This window comes from Scyliorhinus torazame, chromosome 4 (assembly GCF_047496885.1).
Source record: "Scyliorhinus torazame isolate Kashiwa2021f chromosome 4, sScyTor2.1, whole genome shotgun sequence".
NCBI lineage: Eukaryota > Metazoa > Chordata > Chondrichthyes > Carcharhiniformes > Scyliorhinidae > Scyliorhinus > Scyliorhinus torazame.
In genome coordinates this window covers 34096148-34120988 of record NC_092710.1, presented here as the reverse complement: position 1 = coordinate 34120988, position 24841 = coordinate 34096148, and the positions used below count along the sequence as shown (strand labels likewise).

General features: G+C 50.8%; 1 long non-coding RNA gene across 1 annotated transcript; it reads right to left on the bottom strand.

The window, feature by feature from the left end:
* Positions 1-1936: 1936 nt before the first annotated feature.
* LOC140410181 (uncharacterized) lies at positions 1937-24031 on the bottom strand. Its single transcript, XR_011940531.1, has 4 exons — positions 23851-24031; positions 15720-18397; positions 10509-10583; positions 1937-2028 (listed from the first exon to the last, which is right to left on the bottom strand). It is a non-coding gene; the product is annotated as an uncharacterized lncRNA (long non-coding RNA).
* Positions 24032-24841: the final 810 nt, after the last annotated feature.

Here is a 24841-nt window from a genome sequence, read left to right as displayed (position 1 = left end):
AGAGGGGGACGCAGCGAGAGAGGGGGACGCAGCGAGAGAGGGGGACGCAGCGAGAGAGGGGGACGCAGCGAGAGAGGGGGACGCAGCGAGAGAGGGGGACGCAGCGAGAGAGGGGGACGCAGCGAGAGAGGGGGACGCAGCGAGAGAGGGGGACGCAGCGAGAGAGGGGGACGCAGCGAGAGAGGGGGACGCAGCGAGAGAGGGGGACGCAGCGAGAGAGGGGGACGCAGCGAGAGAGGGGGACGCAGCGAGAGAGGGGGACGCAGCGAGAGAGGGGGACGCAGCGAGAGAGGGGGACGCAGCGAGAGAGGGGGACGCAGCGAGAGAGGGGGACGCAGCGAGAGAGGGGGACGCAGCGAGAGAGGGGGACGCAGCGAGAGAGGGGGACGCAGCGAGAGAGGGGGACGCAGCGAGAGAGGGGGACGCAGCGAGAGAGGGGGACGCAGCGAGAGAGGGGGACGCAGCGCGAGAGAGGGACAGGGAGAGAGAGAGAGAGAGGGGGACAGGGAGAGAGAGAGAGAGAGGGGGACAGGGAGAGAGAGAGAGAGAGGGGGACAGGGAGAGAGAGAAAGAGAGGGGGACAGGGAGAGAGAGAGAGAGAGAGAGAGGGGGACAGGGAGAGAGAGAGAGAGAGGGGGACAGGGAGAGAGAGGGGGACAGGGAGAGAGAGACGCAAATAGAAAGAGTGCGTTAGTGTGTAAGTGGGAATGTGTACGTGAGTGTGAGTGAGTACGAATGTGTGTGTGTAAGAATAAATGTGTGTGCATAAGAATGAGTGTAAGCATCTGTGTGAGTGAGCGAGTGAGTGTGTAACAGTGAGTGTGTGTGTAAGCATCAGTGTGAGCGCGTGCGAGTGAGCACGTGTACACGAATGCGTGCGCGCAAGTCATTTTGTGTGTGTGTGTGTGTGTAAGTGAGGCAGTGCGTGAGAGTGTGAATGAGTGCGTGTGCATGTGTACGAGCGAGGGACGCACAGAGAGCGAGGGGCGCACCGAGAGCGAGGGGCGCACCGAGAGCGAGGGGCGCACCGAGAGCGAGGGGCGCACCGAGAGCGAGGGGCGCACCGAGAGCGAGGGGCGCACCGAGAGCGAGGGGCGCACCGAGAGCGAGGGGCGCACCGAGAGCGAGGGGCGCACCGAGAGCGAGGGGCGCACCGAGACCGAGGGGCGCACCGAGAGCGAGGGGCGCACCGAGAGCGAGGGGCGCACCGAGAGCGAGGGGCGCACCGAGAGCGAGGGGCGCACCGAGAGCGAGGGGCGCACCGAGAGCGAGGGGCGCACCGAGAGCGAGGGGCGCACCGAGAGCGAGGGACGCACAGAATGCGAGGGACGCACAGAGAGCGTGGGACGCACAGAGAGCGTGGGACGCACAGAGAGCGTGGGACGCACAGAGAGCGTGGGACGCACAGAGAGCGTGGGACGCACAGAGAGCGTGGGACGCACAGAGAGCGTGGGACGCACAGAGAGCGTGGGGTAAAGCTCCCTCTACATTGTCCCCAGCAAACACACCCAGGACAGGTAGAGCACGGGGTTAGATACAGAGTAAAGCACCCTCTACACTGTCCCCATCAAACACTTCCAGGACAGGTACAGCACTGGGTGAAATACAGTAAAAAGCTCCCTCTACACTATCACCATCAAACAGTCCCAAGATAGGTACAGCACGGGGTTCGATACAGAGTAAAGCTCCCTCTACACTGTCCCCATCAAACACTCCCAGGACAGGTACAGCACGGGGTTAGATACAGAGTAAAGCTCCCTCTGCACTGTCCCTATCAAACACTCCCAGGACAGGTACAGCACGGTGTTACAAACGGAATAAATGTTCCTCTCCAATTTGCACAACAGAAGCTGCCAGGGTATTTACAGCAAGTAGTGGGAATGAGGCAATGTTTTCAAAGGAAGGGTTTTATTTTCAAAGAAGATAGTGAATTCTCAACAGAACAGAACTTACCCCAAATGATGATTTCTCCAGTATCCAAATCCAAAACGATGCCGAATTCATTCCCATCCCACTTTTCCGGATAATCTTAAATAGATAAACAGAGAGATAATTAGCAATAACAGACCACAAGGAATAGGAGCAGGACTGGGCCATTCAGCCGTTCGAGCTCAGCGAGAGAGAGTGAGGGACGCAGCGAGAGAGAGTGAGGGACGCAGCGAGAGAGAGTGAGGGACGCAGCGAGAGAGAGTGAGGGACGCAGCGAGAGAGAGTGAGGGACGCAGCGAGAGAGAGTGAGGGACGCAGCGAGAGAGAGTGAGGGACGCAGCGAGAGAGAGTGAGGGACGCAGCGAGAGAGAGTGAGGGACGCAGCGAGAGAGAGTGAGGGACGCAGCGAGAGAGAGTGAGGGTCGCAGCGAGAGAGAGTGAGGGACGCAGCGAGAGAGAGTGAGGGACGCAGCGAGAGAGAGTGAGGGACGCAGCGAGAGAGAGTGAGGGACGCAGCGAGAGAGAGTGAGGGACGCAGCGAGAGAGAGTGAGGGACGCAGCGAGAGAGAGTGAGGGACGCAGCGAGAGAGAGTGAGGGACGCAGCGAGAGAGAGTGAGGGACGCAGCGAGAGAGAGTGAGGGACGCAGCGAGAGAGAGTGAGGGACGCAGCGAGAGAGAGTGAGGGTAGCAGCGAGAGAGAGTGAGGGACGCAGCGAGAGAGAGTGAGGGAGGCAGCGAGAGAGAGTGAGGGACGCAGCGAGAGAGAGTGAGGGACGCAGCGAGAGAGAGTGAGGGACGCAGCGAGAGAGAGTGAGGGACGCTGAGAGAGAGAGAGTGAGTGACACAACGAGAGAGAGAGTGAGTGACACAGCGAGAGAGAGTGACACAGCGAGAGAGAGTGACACTGCGAGAGAGAGACTGAGGGACACAGCGAGAGTGAGACTGAGGGACACTGCGAGAGAGAGAGTGAGGGACACTGCGAGAGAGAGAGTGAGGGACACTGCGAGAGAGAGAGTGAGGGACACAGCGAGAGAGAGTGAGGGACACAGCGAGAGAGAGTGAGGGACACAGCGAGAGAGAGTGAGGGACACAGCGAGAGAGAGTGAGGGACACAGCGAGAGAGAGAGAGAGAGACACAGCGAGAGAGAGAGAGAGAGAGAGAGAGAGAGAGTGGGGGACGCAGCGAGAGTGGGGGACGCAGCGAGAGAGGGGGACGCAGCGAGAGAGGGGGACGCAGCGAGAGAGGGGGACGCAGCGAGAGAGGGGGACGCAGCGAGAGAGGGGAACGCAGCGAGAGAGGGGGACGCAGCGAGAGAGGGGGACGCAGCGAGAGAGGGGGACGCAGCGAGAGAGGGGGACGCAGCGAGAGAGGGGGACGCAGCGAGAGAGGGGGACGCAGCGAGAGAGGGTGACGCAGCGAGAGAGGGGGACGCAGCGAGAGAGGGGGACGCAGCGAGAGAGGGGGACGCAGCGAGAGAGGGGGACGCAGCGAGAGAGGGGGACGCAGCGAGAGAGGGGGACGCAGCGAGAGAGGGGGACGCAGCGAGAGAGGGGGACGCAGCGAGAGAGGGGGACGCAGCGAGAGAGGGGGACGCAGCGAGAGAGGGGGACGCAGCGAGAGAGGGGGACGCAGCGAGAGAGAGGGACGCAGCGAGAGAGGGGGACGCAGCGAGAGAGGGGGACGCAGCGCGAGAGAGGGACAGGGAGAGAGAGAGAGAGAGGGGGCCAGGGAGAGAGAGAGAGAGAGGGGGACAGGGAGAGAGAGAGAGAGAGGGGGACAGGGAGAGAGAGAGAGAGAGAGAGAGGGGGACAGGGAGAGAGAGAGAGAGAGGGGAACAGGGAGAGAGAGAGAGAGAGGGGGACAGGGAGAGAGAGGGGGACAGGGAGAGAGAGGGGGACAGGGAGAGAGAGACGCAAATAGAAAGAGTGCGTTAGTGTGTAAGTGGGAATGTGTACGTGAGTGTGAGTGAGTACGAATGTGTGTGTGTAAGAATAAATGTGTGTGCATAAGAATGAGTGTAAGCATCTGTGTGAGTGAGCGAGTGAGTGTGTAACAGTGAGTGTGTGTGTGTAAGCATCAGTGTGAGCGCGTGCGAGTGAGCACGTGTACACGAATGCGTGCGCGCAAGTCATTTTGTGTGTGTGTGTGTGTAAGTGAGGCAGTGCGTGAGAGTGTGAATGAGTGCGTGTGCATGTGTACGAGCGAGGGACGCACCGAGAGCGAGGGGCGCACCGAGAGCGAGGGGCGCACCGAGAGCGAGGGGCGCACCGAGAGCGAGGGGCGCACCGAGAGCGAGGGGCGCACCGAGAGCGAGGGGCGCACCGAGAGCGAGGGGCGCACCGAGAGCGAGGGGCGCACCGAGAGCGAGGGGCGCACCGAGAGCGAGGGGCGCACCGAGAGCGAGGGGCGCACCGAGAGCGAGGGACGCACCGAGAGCGAGGGACGCACAGAATGCGAGGGACGCACAGAATGCGAGGGACGCACAGAGAGCGTGGGACGCACAGAGAGCGTGGGACGCACAGAGAGCGTGGGACGCACAGAGAGCGTGGGACGCACAGAGAGCGTGGGACGCACAGAGAGCGTGGGACGCACAGAGAGCGTGGGACGCACAGAGAGCGTGGGACGCACAGAGAGCGTGGGACGCACAGAGAGCGTGGGGTAAAGCTCCCTCTACATTGTCCCCAGCAAACACACCCAGGACAGGTAGAGCACGGGGTTAGATACAGAGTAAAGCACCCTCTACACTGTCCCCATCAAACACTTCCAGGACAGGTACAGCACTGGGTGAAATACAGTAAAAAGCTCCCTCTACACTATCACCATCAAACAGTCCCAAGATAGGTACAGCACGGGGTTAGATACAGAGTAAAGCTCCCTCTACACTGTCCCCATCAAACACTCCCACACAGGTACAGCACGGGGTTAGATACAGAGTAAAGCTCCCTCCACGTCGTCGCCATCAAACAGTTCCAGGACAGGTACAACACGGGGTTAGATACAGAGTAAAGCTCCCTCTACACTGTCCCCATTAAACATTAACAGGACAGGTACAGCATAAGGTTAGATAAAGAGTAAAGCTCCCTCTGCACTGTCCCCATCAAATACTTCTCGGACAGGTACTGCACGGGGTGAGATACAGAGTAAAGCTCCCTCTAGACTGTCCCCATCAAACACTCCCAAGACAGGTACAGCACGCGGTGAGATACAGAGTAAAGCTCTGGGGCAGCATGGTAGCATTGTGGATCGCACAATTGCTTCACAGCTCCAGGGTCCCAGGTTCGATTCCTTCTTGGGTCACTGTCTGTGCGGAGTCTGCACATGCTCCCCGTGTGTGCGTGGGTTTCCTCTGGGTGCTCCGGTTTCCTCCCACAGTCCAAAGATGTGCAAGTTAGGTGGATTGGCCATGCAAAATTGCCCTTAGTGTCCAAAATTGTCCAGATGTAGCTCCCTCTACATCTGTCCTCACCAAATACTCCCAGGCAGGTACATAGGAACAGGAATGGGCCATTCAGCTGAACTGCCTTAGCGACTAGACCACCTTAATCAATAACCTATTTTAATAATCCGATACAAAGCCCTGGATGAATTTATTTCCCAGCAGCATCAGTAGCTGTAAATCCTGCTCTCCACGGTGTGAGAAATATTACTGCATTAGAGAATGTCATTGTGAATATTACCTTGTAATATATAACCTTTCTCATCCACATCTCTATTGAGAACACATTAGCTCCTTTCCCAGTGATCACTGCAGTTGACCCCGTCACTGTTTATACTATAAGCTCTTGTCCCAGTTAATACTACATTACACCACACTGCTGTGGACACTACAATTAACAGTTTTGGAGTGCTGACTACCATGTACCCAGGGTAAGAGCCTGTGGGACTACCATGTATAATAATCTTTATTGTCACACGTAGGCTGACATTAACACTGCAATGAAGTTACTGTGAAAATCCCCGAGTCGCCACATTCCGGCGCCTGTTCGGGTATACAGAGGGAGAATTCAGAATGTCCAAATTACCTAACAGCTCGTCTTTCAGACTTGTGGGAGGAAACCGGAGCTCCCGGAGGAAACCCACGCAGACACGGAGAACATGCCAGGAATCGAACGCGGGACCCTGGAGCTGTGAAGCCACAGTGCTACCCTCTGTGCTACCGTGCCGCGTAATGAGTCACACACACAACCTCCCACCCCACCCAAGACACACAAACACGTGTACAGACAAACACAAACTCACACACAGACACAAACTCAGACAGGCTGCGTCATTACATCTTTCAAATGGAGCGAGATCCATTCTCCACCTTTAACTTGGAGAGGTGTATCTGGCCTGTGTGTGACCCAAGTTACACACTGACTCTGAACATCCTCACAACAGCTTGGGGACAGACTTTTCGAAAGCACTTTTCATAACCTTTGGGTATCACAAACTGCTTCACAGGCAATGGAGCCCTTTTGAAATCGAGTCAGTGGTAATTTAGGAAATGGACCAGCTAATTTCAGAGAGACACACAGAAACAGGATGAGATTGTGCTGTACATGTTTCACAGCTGACACTGAGACACACACGAGATGTACAATATCAATTATTATTCTGAAGCATGTGATTAAATCACCCTTAAACTAAATTCCAGTGTTTCAGAGTAAAGCTTTCTCTGCACTGTCCATCAAACACTCACAACCCAAATACTGTCTGGGCTTAAATACAGAGTCAAAATCCCTCTGTCCTGTCCAAAGAATTTTTCATTGCAGATAGTTATTTTTATTTTATGGAAAAGCAGAACTCAAATTGCACCGAATCCCAGGGTGGACTCTTGCTTATTTCAGCCCTTCACATTTAAACATGAAGTTTAAGCTCCGATTCCAGGTGTCTGCTTGTCTCTGTTTGTATATTCTCTGTTATTGTTGTTTTGTCACTTGTCTGAAGTATTTGAATAATAGGCCTTGGTTGATCAATCCTTTATCTCAGCACATGGAAGTTGTGAATCTTCAAGGCTGTCAGTCTGAGAAAGATAACAAAAAACTACATCCTTTGATCAATCCATTCCCCAACCCTAAATAGATCTCACACATTTCCATAATGCAGGCATATCTCCATCAAAACTTCTAATCATTTCCCAATACTCTTGTTAACACTTGCCTGTATAACCTAAATTCCACTGACAGATTCCGAAAGCTGCACAGAAAAATGACTGGTTATTTTAAACTTTGAAACAAAACTATTTGAACTTGTGCTTCAATCCTATTATACAGAAAGGTTGTCCCTGTGGGCTGACAGTTTCTCAGTAAGACTGAAACATTGAGGTACGCCTCGCACTGCACTTGACAACATTTGTGGCACTTCCAAAATCTACGATACATTGCTGTCTGTATTGTGTGAATCTAGCTGTGAAATATCTGTACAGTTTAAACTTCCAATGTTTCTGTCTTCTCATCATTTAAAAAGATCACGGTTCTATCCTTTTTAAGTCTAAAGCACATCATCTAAACCTTTCCCAACACTGAAACACGTCCACCAGTTCAGTCTACTGCCAAAACGATAATATCTCCCTGCAATTTGATATTTCCAGCTATGTTGCTTACAACGCTGTCTAATGTTTGGTGTCATTGGCAAACTGGGATGTGTAGCATTCTATCAAATGGTCTTAAATGGCTAATATATATGTGTGTGTGTGCGGCAATGTGTGTGTACACGCATGTGTCTATGCACGCATGTGTGTGTATGTATGCATGTATCTGGACCCGTGTATGTATCAGTCAGTGTGTGCACGCGCATGTGTGTGTGTATCTGTGAACCTGTGTGTGTATACGCATTTAAGTCTCAAAGGAAAATATGAGCAGGTGTAGGCGATTTGGCCCATCGAGTCTGCTCCACCATTCAAACAGATCCTGGCACGCACAGACGCACGCACACTCACACACACATTCCTATTGCATTATACACACTCGATTTGTGTCTGGAACATGCTCAATGATTGAGCTTCCACAACCCTCTGGATTCTCCACCCTCTTAATGAAGAAATTCCTCCTCATCTCAGTCTGCAATGGTCTACCCCTGATTCTGAGCATTCATGTCAAGAGGGCGAGAAGACAAGACCAGGGATCTACTTCTGAGGCTGGAAAAGGCTCTGGTCAGATCCCATTTGGAGTATTGTGAGCAGTTTTGGGCCCGGTATCTAAGGAAGGATGTGCAGGCCTTGGAAAGGGTCCAGAGGAGGTTCACAAGAATGGTCCCTGGAATGAAGAACCTGTCGTATGAGGAATGGTTGAGGACACTGGGTCTGTACTCGTTGGCGGTCAGAAGGATGAGGGGGGATCTTATTGAAACTTACAGGATACTGCGAGGCCTGGATAGAGTGGACGTGGAGAGGATGTTTCCACTTGTAGGAACAATTAGAAGCAGAGGACACCATCTCAGACTAAAGGGACGATCCTTTTAAACAGAGATGAGGAGGAATTTCTTCAGCCTGAGGGTGGTGAATCTGTAGAACTCTTTGCCGCAGAAGGGTGTGGAGGCCAAATCACTGAGTATCTCTAAGACAGAGATAGATAGGTTCTTGATCAATAAGGGGATCAGGGTTTATGGAGAGAAGGCAGGAGAATGGGAATTAGAAAAATATTACCCATGATTGAATGGCGGAGCAGACTCGATGGGCCGAGTGTCCTAATTCTGCATCTATGTCTTATGGTTTGAGACTGTGCCCCCCTCCCCCTGGTTCTAATCTCACCAGTCAGAATGATCATCCAACCTACATCTATCTTGTGGTGCCCCGTATGAATTGTGTATGTTTCAAGATCACCTCTCATTTTTCGGCACTCTCGGGAACACGGGTACATTTTCCTCAATCTCTCCTCATCAGACAACTTCACCATCCCAGGGATTCGTCTGGTGAATCTCCGTTACACTCCTTCTACAGCAAGTATATCCTTCCTTATATATGGAGAACAAAACTCTACACAATGGTCCAGGTGTGTTGTGACCAAGGCTCTGAAAAATTGCAGCAAGTCATCTTAACCCCTGTACTAATAACCCCGAGCGATGAAAGTTAACGTACCATTGGACCTCCTGATTGCTTAATGTACCCGCACGCTAGCGTTTAGTGACCCATGAATAAGGAGTTAGATACAGAGTAAGGTTTCCTCTACACTGTCCACATCAAACACTCCCAGGACAGGTACAGCACGGGGTTAGATACAGAGTAAAGCTCCCTCTACACTGTCCCCAGCAAACACTCCCAGGACAGGGACAGCACGGGGTTAGATACAGAGTAAAGCTCCCTCTACACTGTCCCCACATCAAACACTCCCAGGGCAGGTACAGCACGGGGTCAGATACAGAGTAAAGCTGCCTCTAAACTGTCCCCATCAAACACTCCCAGGACAGGTACAGCACAGGGTCAGATACAGAGTACAGCTCCCTCTACACTGTCCCCATCAAACACTCCCAGGACAGGTACAGCACGGGGTTAGATACAGAGTAAGGTTTCCTCTACACTGCTCACATCAAACACTCCCAGGACAGGTACAGCACAGGGTCAGATACAGAGTAAAGCTCCCTCTACACTGTCCCCATCAAACACTCCCAGGACAGGTACAGCACAGGGTTAGACACAGAGTAAAGCTCCCTCTACACTGTCCCCATCAAGCACTCACAGGACAGGTACAGCACGGGGTTAGATACAGTGTAAGCTCCCTCTACACTGTCCCCATCAAACACTCCCAGGACAGGTACAGCGTGGGGTTAGATACAGAGTAAAGCTCCCTCTACACTGTCCACATCAAACACTCCCAGGACAGGTACAGCACGAGCTTAGATACAGAGTAAAGCACCCTCTACACTGTCCCCATCAAACACTCCCAGGACAGGTACAGCACAGGGTCAGATATAGAGTACAGCTCCCTCTACACTGTCCCCATCAAACACTCCCAGGACAGGTACAGCACGGGGTTAGATACAGAGTAGGGGTTCCTCTATGCTGTCCCCATCAAACACTCCCAGTACAGGTACAGCACAGGGTTAGATACAGAGTAAAGCTCCCTCTACACTGTCCCCATCAAACACTCCCAGTACAGGTACAGCACGGGGTTAGATACAGAGTAAAGCTCCCTCTACACTCTCCCCATCAAACACTCCCAGGACAGGTACAGCACGGGGTTAGATATAGAGTAAAGCTCCCTCTGCACTGACCCCATCAAACACTTCCAGGACAGGTGCAGCATGGTGTTAGATACAGAGTAAAGCTCCCTCTACACTGCCCCATCAAACACTCGCAGGACAGGTACAGCACGGGGTTAGAAAGAGAGTAAAGCTCCCTCTACACTGCCCCATCAAACACTCCCAGGACAGGTACAGCACGGGGTTAGATACAGAGTAAAGCTCCCTCTACACTGTCCCATCAAACACTACCAGGACAGGTGCACCACGGGGTTACAAACGGAATAAATGTTCCTCTCCAATTTCCACAACAGACGCTGCCAGGATATTTACAGCAAGTAGAGGGAATGAAGCAATGTTTTCAAAGGAAGGGTTTTATTTTGAAAAGAGATCGCAAATTATCAACATAACAGAACTGACCCCAAATGATGATTACTCCAATATCCAAATCCAAAACGATGCCGAATTCATTTCCATCCCATTTTTACGGATAATCTTAAATAGATAAACATAGAAATAATTAGCAATGACAGACCACAAGGAATAGGAGCAGGACTGGTCCATTCAGCCCTTCGAACTCACTCCACCAATCAATATGATCATGGAGATTCTTCCATTTCAACACCGTCTTCCTGCCCTATCCCCGTGCCTCTTGTTGATCAATCAATCGCAGTCTAGAACCGGCTCAATGACTGAGTCTCCACATCCCTCTGGGATAGAGAATTCCCAGGATTCACCACCATCTGAGTGACAAAATTCCTCCACATCTCAGTCCGGCATATCGTTGGTTAATACACAGAATAGATTATATCTGGGAATGAATTACTGACTGCAATCTCATGGAGGGCTTCGGGATAGATGATATACAGAATAACAGATACCCAGGAGTGAGTTACAGACTGGAAACTAATCGAGGGCTTCGGGATAGTTTATATATAGAATAACAGATACCCGGGAGTGAGTGACAGACAGGAATCTAATCGAGGGGTTCAGGATAGTTTATAATAGAACAACAGATACCCAGGAGTGAGTTACAGACTGGAATCTAATCGAGGGGTTCAGGATAGTTTATATATAGAACAACAGATACCCAGGAGTGAGTTACAGACTGGAATCTAATCGAGGGGTTCAGGATAGTTTATATATAGAATAACAGATACCCAGGAGTGAGTTACAGACTGGAATCTAATCGAGGGGTTCAGGATAGTTTATATAGAGAATAGTACAAAGTCTTACAACACCAGGTTAAAGTCCAACAGGTTTGTTTCGATGTCACTTGCTTTCGGAGCGCTGCTCCTTCCTCAGTTGAATCCTGCCACCTGAGGAAGGAGCAGCGCTCCGAAAGCTAGTGACATCGAAACAAACCTGTTGGACTTTAACCTGGTGTTGTAAGACTTCGTACTGTGCTCACCCCAGTCCAACGCCGGCATCTCCACATCATATGTAGAGAATAACAGATACCCGGGAGTGAGTTACAGACGGGAATCTAATCGAGGGGTTCAGGATAGTTTAAATGGAGAATAACAGATACCCAGAAGTGCGTTACAGACTGGAATCTAATCGAGGAGTTCAGGATAGTTTAAATGGAGAATAACAGATACCCAGAAGTGCGTTACAGACGGGAATCTAATCGAGGAGTTCAGGATAGTTTATATGGAGAATAACAGATACCCAGGAGTGCGTTACAGAGTGAAACCAAATTGAGGGGTTAGATTTAACTCACTCTTACACACTCACTCACACCCTGACACAATCGCTCACTAACACACACTATCACGCACTTAATAACTAAATCACGCTTACACACCCTGACGCACACTTGCTCACTATTACACACTCGCTCACACACTGAAACTCAATTATTCCTACACACTCACTCATTATTACACACTGACTTACTCTCACACTCTCACTTACACATTCACACCACTCACTCAGTCTTACACACACTCATTCTCTCATACGTAAGCACTCACTTGCACACTCACTCACACTCCCTCACTCACTCTTACACATTCCTTCACACACACACACTCACTCTTACACACTCACTCACTGATACACACTCACTCACTCATACACACTCACTCACACCCACTATTACACACACACTCGCACACTCACTCATTCTTCCACACTAACTCGCCCACACACTCAAACTCACTTACACAATCACTCACACTTACATACTCACACACTGACTCACTCACTCTTACACACAGTCACCCTAACACACACTCACTGTTAACAGATATACTGGAGTGCAACACAGTGTGCAATCTAATTGAGGGGGTAGATTTCACTCACTCTCTCACACACTCTTACACACTCGCTCACACACTTACACAATCACGCACTAACACTCACTCACTAACTCACTCTTACACACCTGTGTCACACTCGCTCACTATTACACACTGACTCACTCACGCTCACTCTCATTCCTATAGACTCACTCATTAGTATACACTGATCCACACACCCTCACTTACTTTCACACACTCACTCAGTCGCACACACACTCACTCACACACTCACTGTCACACACTCACTGTCACAGTCACACACTCATTCTTACACACCTGTCACTCTGACACAATCACTCCCAGATGCTAACACACATCACTCTTGCATACTGACTCACACAGTTCTTCACACTCTCATAATTACACACAGACACACACTTTCACACTCAATCACCTACTCACTCATTCTTACATACTAGCTCACACTCACTCACACACTCAAACTGATTTACACAATCACTCACATTGATATACGTACACACTGATTCACTCACTCCTACACACACTCACCATTACACACTCAGTCACTCTTGACAGTCACTCACTCACATACTCACACACACTAACTCGTTCACACTTACACACTCACTCATACACTCACACTTATACAGTCACTCACTCTTACGCGCACACACTCAATCACACAGTCTGACACACTCACTCACACACACTCTCACTAACTCACTGTTACACATCCTGACTGTCATTCGCTCACGATTACACTCACTCACACTCACATACAGACTGAAACTCGCTCATTCCTACAGACTCACTCATTATTACACATTGACTCACACACACTCACTTAGTCTCACACACTCACTCGGTCTTACACACACTCACTCTCACACACTCACTATCACTCTGACACACTATCACACCCACATGCTAACACACACTCACTCCTACACACTCTTTCACACTCAATAACCCACTCACTAATTCTTACACACCACCACTCACACACACTCACTCACAAACTCAAACTGACTGACACAATGACTCACACTGACATACACACACACACTGACTTGCTCACTCTTACACAAACTCACCATTACACATTCAGTAACTTTTGACACAGTCACTCACTCACATACTCACACACAAACTCATTCACACTTACACACTCACTCACTTATACACTGACACAACCACTCACTCACGCTGTCCCCATCAAACACTCCCAGGACAGGTACAGCACGGGGTCAGATACAGAGTAAGGGTTCCTCTATGCTGTCCCCATCAAACACTCCCAGGACAGGTACAGCACGGGGTTAGATACAGAGTAAGGGTTCCTCTATGCTGTCCCCATCAAACACTCCCAGGGCAGCTACAGCACGGGGTTAGATACAGAGTAAAGCACCCTCTACACTGTCCCCATCAAACACTCCCAGGACAGGTACAGCACAGAGTTAGATACAGAGTAAAGCTCCCTCGCCACTGTCCCCATCAAACACTCCCAGGGCAGGTACAGCACGGGGTTAGATACAGAGTAAAGCACCCTCTACACTGTCCCCAGCAAACACTCCCAGGACAGGAACAGCACGGGGTTAGATACAGAGTAAAGCTCCCTCTACACTGTCCCCATCAAACACTTCCAGGACAGGTACAGCACGGGGTTAGATACAGAGTAAAGCAACCTCTACACTGTCCCCATCAAACACTCCCAGGACAGGTACAGCACGGGGTTAGATACAGAGTAAAGCTCCCTCTACACTGTCCCCATCAAACACTCCCAGGACAGGTTCAGCACGGGGTTAGATACAGAGTAAAGCACCCTCTACACTGTCCACATCAAACACTCCCAGGACAGGTACAGCACGGGGTTAGATACAGAGTAACGCTCCCTCTACACTGTCCCCATCAAACACTCCCAGGATAGGTACAGCACAGGGTCAGATACAGAGTAAAGCTCTCTCTACACTGTCCCCCATCAAACACTCCCAGGACAGGTGCAGCATGGGGTTAGATACAGTGTAAAGCTCTCTCCACACTGTCCCCATCAAACACTCCCAGGGCAGGTACAGCACGGGGTTACATACTGAGTAAAGCACCCTCTACACTGTCCCCATCAAACACTCCCAGGACAGGTACAGCATGGGGTTAGATACAGAGTAAAGCTCCCTCTACACTGTCCCCATCAAACACTCCCAGGACAGGTACAGCATGGGTTTCGATACAGAGTAAAGCTCCCTCTACACTGTCCCCATCAAACACTCCCAGGACAGGTACAGCACGGGGTTAGATACAGAGTAAAGCTCCCTCTACACTGTCCCCATCAAACACTCCCAGGACAGGTACAGCACGGGGTTAGATACAGTGTAAAGCTCTCTCTACACTGTCCCCATCAAAAACTCCCAGGGCAGGTACAGCACGGGGTTACATACTGAGTAAAGCACCCTCTACACTGTCCCCATCAAACACTCCCAGGACAGGTACAGCATGGGTTTCGATACAGAGTAAAGCTCCCTCTACACTGTCCCCATCAAACACTCCCAGGACAGGTACAGCACGGGGTTAGATACAGAGTAAAGCTCCCTCTGCACTGTCCCCATCAAACACTCCCAGGACAGGTACAGCATGGGGTTAGATACAGTGTAAAGCTCTCTCTACACTGTCCCCATCAAACACTCCCAGGGCAGGTACAGCACGGGGTTACATACTGAGTAAAGCACCCTCTACACTGTCCCCATCAAACACTCCCAGGACAGGTACAGCATGGGGTTAGATACAGAGTAAAGCTCCCTCTACACTGTCCCCATCAAACACTCCCAGGACAAGTACAGCACAGGGTCAGATACAGAGTAAAGCACCCTCTACACTGTCCCCATCAAACACTCCCAGGACAGGTACAGCACGGGGTTAGATACAGAGTAAAGCTCCCTCTACACTGTCCCCATCAAACACTCCCAGGACAGGTACAGCACGGGGTCAGATATCGAGCAGGGCTCTCTCTACACTATACTGTTTCCATTTTCTCAGATCATATTTGCTTCTTTTCCAATTCACTTTAATTCTCTGCCATCTCGTTCTTGATCTTCTTAATAGTGGGAACCGTTTCTCCCTGTCTACTCTGTCCGGCACCCCCAAGAATTTGAACACCTCTATCTCATCTCCTCTTGGCCATTTCTCTCCGTGGAGAACAGACCCAACCTCTCCAATCTAACCTCATCACTGAAGTATCTCATTCCTGAACCATTCTTGTGAACCTCCTCTGCACTCGCTCCAGTGTGTTCACATCCTTCCTACAGTGTGGCACCCAGAACTGTCCACAATATTCCAGCTGAGGTCTAACTAGTGTCTTGTATAAGTTCAGCCTTACCTCCGCGCTCTTGTACCAATGCGGGAAAATACTGAGCAGGTCAGGCAGCATCTATGGAGAGTGAAATATAATCTTGGACCAGGGCGACTGGCAGATAGACAGATAGAGAAAAGTCCACACACACAGTAACACACTTACCCTCACACAGACACCCTGCTCTAATCAGATAGAAAATGCGGCAGATGACTTCTCCATCGGTAACTGGAAGGTGATTAATTGGATTTCTCTTCAAAAAGACCAGCTCATATTTAAAAAGAATGGGTGGGTGGGAGGGTTGGTGCTTCCCAATCTTTTGTATTATTATTGGGCGGTGAATTTGGAGAAGATTGGGCAATGGTGGGGAGAGGAAGAAGCGGAATGGGTACAGGTGGTGGAAGAATCGTGTAAGGGGGCTAGTTTGCACACTTCCGCTGCGGCTGCACTCCCATTTCCCCCGGGGAGGTTGACACAAAGCCCGGTGCTGGCATCTTCCTTCAACATCTGGAGCAAGCGGAGATGCCATTTTGCTTTGGTAAACTTGACGGTGCGAGCCCCTATTTATGGAAACCACCGATTCACCCCAGCGGCAAGACTGGATACAATATTTAAACAGTGGCATAAAGCTGGGCTGAGACAGCTTACAGACTTGTTGTTGGAAAGTAGATTTGAAGAATTGAGGGAGAAACATAAAATGCAGAGGGAGGTGAAGTTTAATTATCTTCAATGATGAAACTTGGTGAAAAAGGAGTTGTCCTCGTTCGTTTGCCTACCGGAGAACAAGCTGCTGGAGAAATTGCTCCTCCCAGCTGAGTTGGTGATGGGAGAATTACTAACATTTACAGGTGGCTGATGGACAGAAAGAAAGCAGCGATTGAAGAGATGAAACAAAAGTGGAAGGAAGAGTTGGATATGGAGTTGGAATGGGGACTATGGAGTGAGATTATACACAGGGTCAATGCGACATCTTCATGTGCTCGGATGGGCTTGATACAATTCAAGGATGTACACAGGGGCCCATATGACACAGGAACGAATGAGCAGATTCCTCACAGAGGAAGGAGATAAATGTGAGAGTGTAAAGGAGGACCAGTTAACCATGTCCACATCTTCTGGTCACGTCCACGATTTGTGGGCTTCTGGCTCTCGCTATTTCAACACGAACAAAAGTTGTGGAGGTGGAAATATTACTGGGACCACGAGGCAATTTCTGGGGTGTCGGAAGTACCGGGACTAATAGGTGGGGACGGGGCCGATGTGGTGGCCTTTGTCACATTGATCGCCCGGAGGCTAATTTTATTGGAAGGGAAGTCAGAAGATCCGCCAAAAATATCGACATGGTTGAGGGATATTGCGGAATTCCTTAAACTTGAGAAACTAAAGTTAGCCCTTTGTGGCTCAGATGGGGGTTTCTGGACGAGATGGAAGCTGTTCTTGTCTCTATTTACAGATCTGTTTGTTGCCAGTGGGTAAGGGGAGGGAAGAGCGGAAAGGTTTATTGGAAATAAAGGAATAAATGTCAAATGAGGAGAATAGTATTTTGTTTGTGTTGTGACTGACTGATTGTTTGTATGTTGTTATGTCCGTCCTCATCGGAATGAAAATATTTTCAAAAAACACAGCAACAGTGACCACACTTATTAAAAAGTAGCTCACGGACTGCAAAATGTTTGAAGGTCATGAGTTAAAAGTCTTAAACTTAAACGTGGGAATGAGGGAGTTAATTCAACCTTTCCACAGGGGACGTAGGGAAATTTTCCACCATGATCACATTTCTGACTGGGGAATCTTGCTGTGCAATCAATATGCCTGCTGTCAGTGTGTACATGTTCAAGTAGAAAGAGAGAAAGAAATCCATCTTCAGAGACTCTGAACTTAATTTTGAAAGTGCCACCATTTTGGGGCTCTTCCTGTGCACAAGCTGCCAGCAGAATTCCCCAACTTAAAAACAAGGTGAGAGTGGAGAGTGACGGGCGAGTTAACAGAAAGCAGTTGGGGTTATCAAACTAACCGTTTTCATTGAATCCAAATTGTTTCATTATAAATTCTAATCTCATGAAATGACATCAGATGATTTCAGTGAAAAAATCCCATTGAACCTCCTTGTCTAATAAAATGATGTTGTTGCCGATGACCCTGTATTGATTGAGGAATAAGCTTGACATCTCACAGTGTGAATAAATCAAATTGAATCCAAATTTATAGAGCAGCTCATTGAAGAAATCTGTCTGTGAGCAACATGTAAAATATGAAGTGAAACTTTGCAATGAGCTTTGTTTTTGTGGCCAGGAATCTTCTCTTAAAGACCCATCAAACACTCCCAGCGCAGGTACAGCACAGGGTCAGATACAGAGTAAAGCTCCCTCTACACTGTCCCCATCAAACACTCCCAGGACAGGTACAGCACGGTGTTAGATACAGAGTAAAGCTCCCTCTACACTGTCCCCAGCAAACACTCCCAGGACAGGTTCAGCATGGGGTTACAAAGGGAATAAATGTTCCTCTACAGTTTCCAAAACAGAAGCTGCCAGGATATTTACAGCAAGTAGAGGGAATGAGGCAATGTTTCCAAAGGAAGGGTTTTATTTTTAAAGAAGGTAGGAAATTATCAACGTAACAGAACTTATCCCAAATGATGATTTCTCCAATATCCAAATCCAAAACGATGCCGAATTCATTCCCATCCCACTTTTCTGGATACTCTGAAATAGATAAACAGAGAGATAATTAGCAATAACAGACCACAAGGAATAGGAGCAGGATCTAATTGAGGGATTCAGGGGTGTTTATATATAGAATAACAGATACCCGGGAGTGAGTTACAGACTGGAATCTAATTGAGGGATTCAGGGGTGTTTATATAAAGAATAACAGGTACCTGGGAGTGAGTTACAGACTGGAATCTAATCGAGGGGTTCACAATGGTTTATATATTGAATAACAGATACCCGGGAGTGAGTTACAGACTGGAATCTAATCGAGCTCTCTAGTCGTGCAAGACTCGCTCACTCTTGCACACACTCACAGTTAACAGATACACTGCAGTGCGATACAGTGTGCAATCTAATCGAGTGGATTTAACTCACGCTTACACTCACTCACACAGTCGTACACAATCACTCACTAACACACTCACTAACTCACTCTTACACACCCTGACTCACACTCGCTCACCATTACACACTCACTCACACTCTTATTCCTACACCCTCACTCATTATTACACTCACTTACTCTCACACACTCACTCAGTCTCTCACACACACTCTCTCACACTTAAACACTCACTCACACCCCCACTCACCTTCACACATTCAATCACACACACACTCACTCTCTTACGCACTCACTCACACACTCACTCTTATACATTCACTCACACACACTGCTACAAACTCGCACTCACACTCCCTCACACACTTAATCATTCACCCTTACACACACACTCACCCCCACTATTACACGCACACACTCGCACACTCACTCATTCTTACACACTAACTCGCTCACACACTCAAATTCACTTACACAATCACACACACTGACTCGCTCACTCTTGCACACACTCACAGTTAACAGATACACTGCAGTGCGATACAGTGTGCAATCTAATCGAGTGGATTTAAGTCACGCTTACACACTCACACTCACTTACACACTGAAACTCACTCATTCCTATAGACTCACTTATTATTACACACTGATTCCACACTCACTCACTCTCACACACTCACTCAATCAGTCTCACACACACACATACTCACACACTCTTGCACAATCACTCACTAACATACTCTCACTCATTAACTCACTCTTACACACCCCGACTCACACTCACTCACCATTACACAATCACTCACTCACACTCACTTACACACTGAAACTCACTCATTACTACAGACTCACTCATTATTGCACGCTGATTCCACACTTAATCGGTCTCTCACACCCACTCACTCACACCCACTCCCGCACACCCACTCCCGCACACCCACTCCCGCACACCCACTCCCGCACACCCACTCCCGCACACCCACTCCCGCACACCCACTCCCTCACACCCACTCCCGCACACCCACTCCCGCACACCCACTCCCGCACACCCACTCCCGCACACCCCCTCCCGCACACCCCCTCCCGCACACCCCCTCCCGCACACCCCCTCCCGCACACCCCCTCCCGCACACCCCCTCCCGCACACCCCCTCCCGCACACCCCCTCCCGCACACCCCCTCCCGCACACCCCCTCCCGCACACCCCCTCTCGCACACCCCCTCTCGCACACCCCCTCTCGCACACCCCCTCTCGCACACCCCCTCTCGCACACCCCCTCTCGCACACCCCCTCTCGCACACCCACTCTCGCACACCCACTCTCGCACACCCACTCTCGCACACCCACTCTCGCACACCCACTCTCGCACACCCACTCTCGCACACCCACTCTCGCACACCCACTCTCGCACACCCACTCTCGCACACCCACTCACGCACACCCACTCACGCACACCCACTCACGCACACCCACTCTCGCACACCCACTCTCGCACACCCACTCTCGCACACCCACTCTCGCACACCCACTCTCGCACACCCACTCACGCACACCCACTCACGCACACCCACTCACGCACACCCACTCACGCACACCCACTCACGCACACCCACTCACGCCCACCCACTCACGCCCACCCACTCACGCCCACCCACTCACGCCCACCCACTCACGCCCACCCACTCACGCCCACCCACTCACGCCCACCCACTCACGCCCACCCACTCACGCCCACCCACTCACGCCCACCCACTCACGCCCACCCACCCACGCCCACCCACCCACGCCCACACACACCCACCCACTCACACACACCCACCCACTCACACACACCCACCCACTCACACACACCCGCCCACTCACACACACCCGCCCACTCACACACACCCGCCCACTCACACACACCCGCCCACTCACACACACCCGCCCACTCACACACACCCGCCCACTCACACACACCCGCCCACTCACACACACCCGCCCACTCACACACACCCGCCCACTCACACACACCCGCCCACTCACACACACCCGCCCACTCACACACACCCGCCCACTCACACACACCCGCCCACTCACACACACCCGCCCACTCACACACACCCGCCCACTCACACACACCCGCCCACTCACACACACCCGCCCACTCACACACACCCGCCCACTCACACACCCGCCCACTCACACACACCCGCCCACTCACACACACCCGCCCACTCACACACACCCGCCCACTCACACCCACCCGCCCACTCACACCCACCCGCCCACTCACACCCACCCGCCCACTCACACCCACCCGCCCACTCACACCCACCCGCCCACTCACACCCACCCGCCCACTCACACCCACCCGCCCACTCACACCCACCCGCCCACTCACACCCACCCGCCCACACCCACCCACCCGCCCACACCCACCCACCCGCCCACACCCACCCACCCGCCCACACCCACCCACCCGCCCACACCCACCCACCCGCCCACACCCACCCACCCGCTCACACCCACCCACCCGCTCACACCCACCCACCCGCTCACACCCACCCACCCGCTCACACCCACCCACCCGCTCACACCCACCCACCCGCTCACACCCACCCACCCGCTCACACCCACCCACCCGCTCACACCCACCCACCCGCTCACACCCACCCACCCGCTCACACCCACCCACCCGCTCACACACACCCACCCGCTCACACACACCCACCCGCTCACACACACCCACCCGCTCACACACACCCACCCACTCACACACACCCACCCACTCACACACACCCACCCACTCACACACACCCACCCACTCACCCACTCACACCCACTCACACACACCCACCCACTCACCCACTCACACCCACCCACCCACTCACACCCACCCACCCACTCACACCCACCCACCCACTCACACCCACCCACCCACTCACACCCACCCACCCACTCACACCCACCCACCCACTCACACCCACCCACCCACTCACACCCACCCACCCACACCCACCCACCCACTCACACCCACCCACCCACTCACACCCACCCACCCACTCACACCCACCCACCCACTCACACCCACCCACCCACTCACACCCACCCACCCACTCACACCCACCCACCCACTCACACCCACCCACTCACACACAATCACACACACTATCTCTCAGTCTTAAACACACTCACACTCACTCTCACACACACACTGTCACTCTGACACACTGTCACTCTGACACACTGTCACTCCCACATGCTAACTCACACTCACTCTTCCATAATCACTCACACTCACCCCAACACAGTCAATCACATGCTCACTATTACATACAGATACACTCTTTCACTCTCAATAATCCACTCACTCATTCTTACACGCCAACTCTCTCTCACACACTCAAACTGACTTACACAATCACTCACTCTGACATACACACACAGACTCGCTCACTCTTATACACTCACCATTACACACTCACTCACATACTCATACACGCTAACTAATTCACACTTACACTCTCACTCACTTATACACTTACACTTACACAATCACTCACACTAACTCTTACATCCACACTCACTTTTACACACACACTAACTCACCCAATCACACACTCACTCTTACACCCCGACTCTGACACACTCTCTCACTCACACTCACTCAGTCATACATACTCAGGCACACACATCCTCACACATGCACTCACACGCTCACTCACTCACACACACTCACTCAGGATCAGACTCACTCACACACAATTATTCACTCACACTCACTCACTCTTACACACGCACTCACTCTCGCTCACACACAGACTGACTCACTCATTCACACTAACTTACACACAATTACTCATTCACTCACTCACACTCACTCACTCATACATGCTCAGACACTCACATCCTCACTCATACACTCACACTCACACATTCACTCACTCCTACACGCTCAATCACTCTCACTCAGACACAGACACACTCAGTTGTTCACACTCACTTACACACAATTCCTCACTCACACTCACGCTTGCACAATCCTCTTACACTCACACTTACATACTCACACTTACACAAACACTATCATTCTTACACACTGTCTCACACACACACAATCTTACATACTCACACTCACTCACATCCTCACTCACACACTATTACACACACATTCTTACATACGCACACACTTACACACACATACTCACTCACTTTTACACATTAACTCGCTCAGTCTTACACACACACACCCACACTTGCAATCACTCACACTCACATACCCACTCACACACTAATCACTCACACACCAACCCGCTCACAACCACGCCCACAGACTCGCACATTCACATTCACTCACACGCTCACTCTTATACACTCAGTCACTCTTATTCAAACACACTCTTCACACACTTACACACACAGACTCATACTGACTCACTCTCACACACACTAGTTCTCACCAATTCTCACTCTTACACTCACTCACTGTATGACACACTCACATCCACACTGACTCTGACACACTCATTCACTGTTATACACACTCACTCGCACTTACACACTCACTCAGACACTGGGGACGCAGAGCGAGTGGCGCAGCGATGGAGAGGGACGCAGCGAGAGCGAGGCACGCGCAGCGAGAGAGAGGGGGACGCAGCGAGAGAGAGGGGGACACAGCGAGAGAGAGGGGGACACAGCGAGAGAGAGGGGGACACAGCGAGAGAGAGGGGTCAGAGAGGGACACAGCGAGAGAGAGTGGGACAGAGAGAGAGAGGTACACAGCGAGAGAGACATGGAGAGGGCCATACATAGAGGGAGAGGGACACAGAGAGAGTGACACAGAGAGAAAGAGGTACTCAGTAAAAGAGAGGGATAGAGTGAGATAGAAGGACACAGAGAGAGACAGGGACACAGAGGGAGAGAGGGATACAGAGATGGACAGAGAGAGGGGGCCACACAGAGCGAGGGACACACACAGAAAGAGGTACACAGCGGGTCAGGATGTGAGGTTTCGGGGACGTGAGTGGGTCAGGATGTGAGGGTTAGGGGACATGAGGATGTGATGGTGTGAGGGTGCCAGGACGTGAGGCAGTCAGGACATTGGGGTTATTAAACTGACCGTTTTCATTGAATCCAAATTGTTTCATTATAAATTCCAATCTCAGGAATTGACATCAGTGGATTTCAGTGAAAAATCCCATTGAACCTCCTTGTCTAATAAAATGATGTTGTTGCCGATGACCCTGTATTGATTCAGGAATAAGCTTAACATCTCAGTGAGAAAAAGTCAAATTGAATCTATATTTATAGAGCAGCTCATTGAAGAAATCTGTCTGTGAACAACAGGTAAAATATGAAGTGAAACTTTGCAATGAGCTTTGTTTGTCTGGCCAGGAATCTTCTCTTAAAATGGAGGCAGAAATGAAGTTGTGTTTAACTCACATTCTGTGATTTCTTGCTGGTTTTTACTCATTCTATGGAAAGCCTTCCAAAGGCGACAGACGAATAGTCATTCCAAACACGTCAGAAATTCAGAGGGAAACAAATGTTAAACCAAAGACAGAAATAAGGACAGGACAGAATCTGTTGTTGACTGCTGAATTAACATAACCATCGACAGGACAAGTGTCTTCCTTAGCAGACACAGGAACCACACCGAGGGGGACATTGCTGACAGAAAGTCGGGGGTGGGGTCTGCACACAGGTCACTGAGGAGATCTCAGTCCAAACTGTTTCCAATCATTTCCCAAATGTTTGACAACATTTGTGGCACTTCCAAAATTTAAGGTACTTTGCTGTCTGTATTCTGTGAATCCAGCTGTGAAATATCTTCACTTCAATGTCTTTTCCCCAACACTATCCCCATATCCCTTTATGTCAATGCGATTTAGAAATCAGTCAATTTCTGCTATAAACTTAGTCAATATCTTTCCATCTTTGAGAGTGGAGAAATCACCAGGAATGTGGGATTTGATCTCCAGGGTTAGGTTGGAGAAACAGGGCTCATTCAGGCCCTATTGAACCAATCTCTCCTCCTAGGACAGTCCGGCAACCTCCCTATCAGACGATTGACCCTCCGCTGCACTCTCTCTTTGACAACTATATCCTTT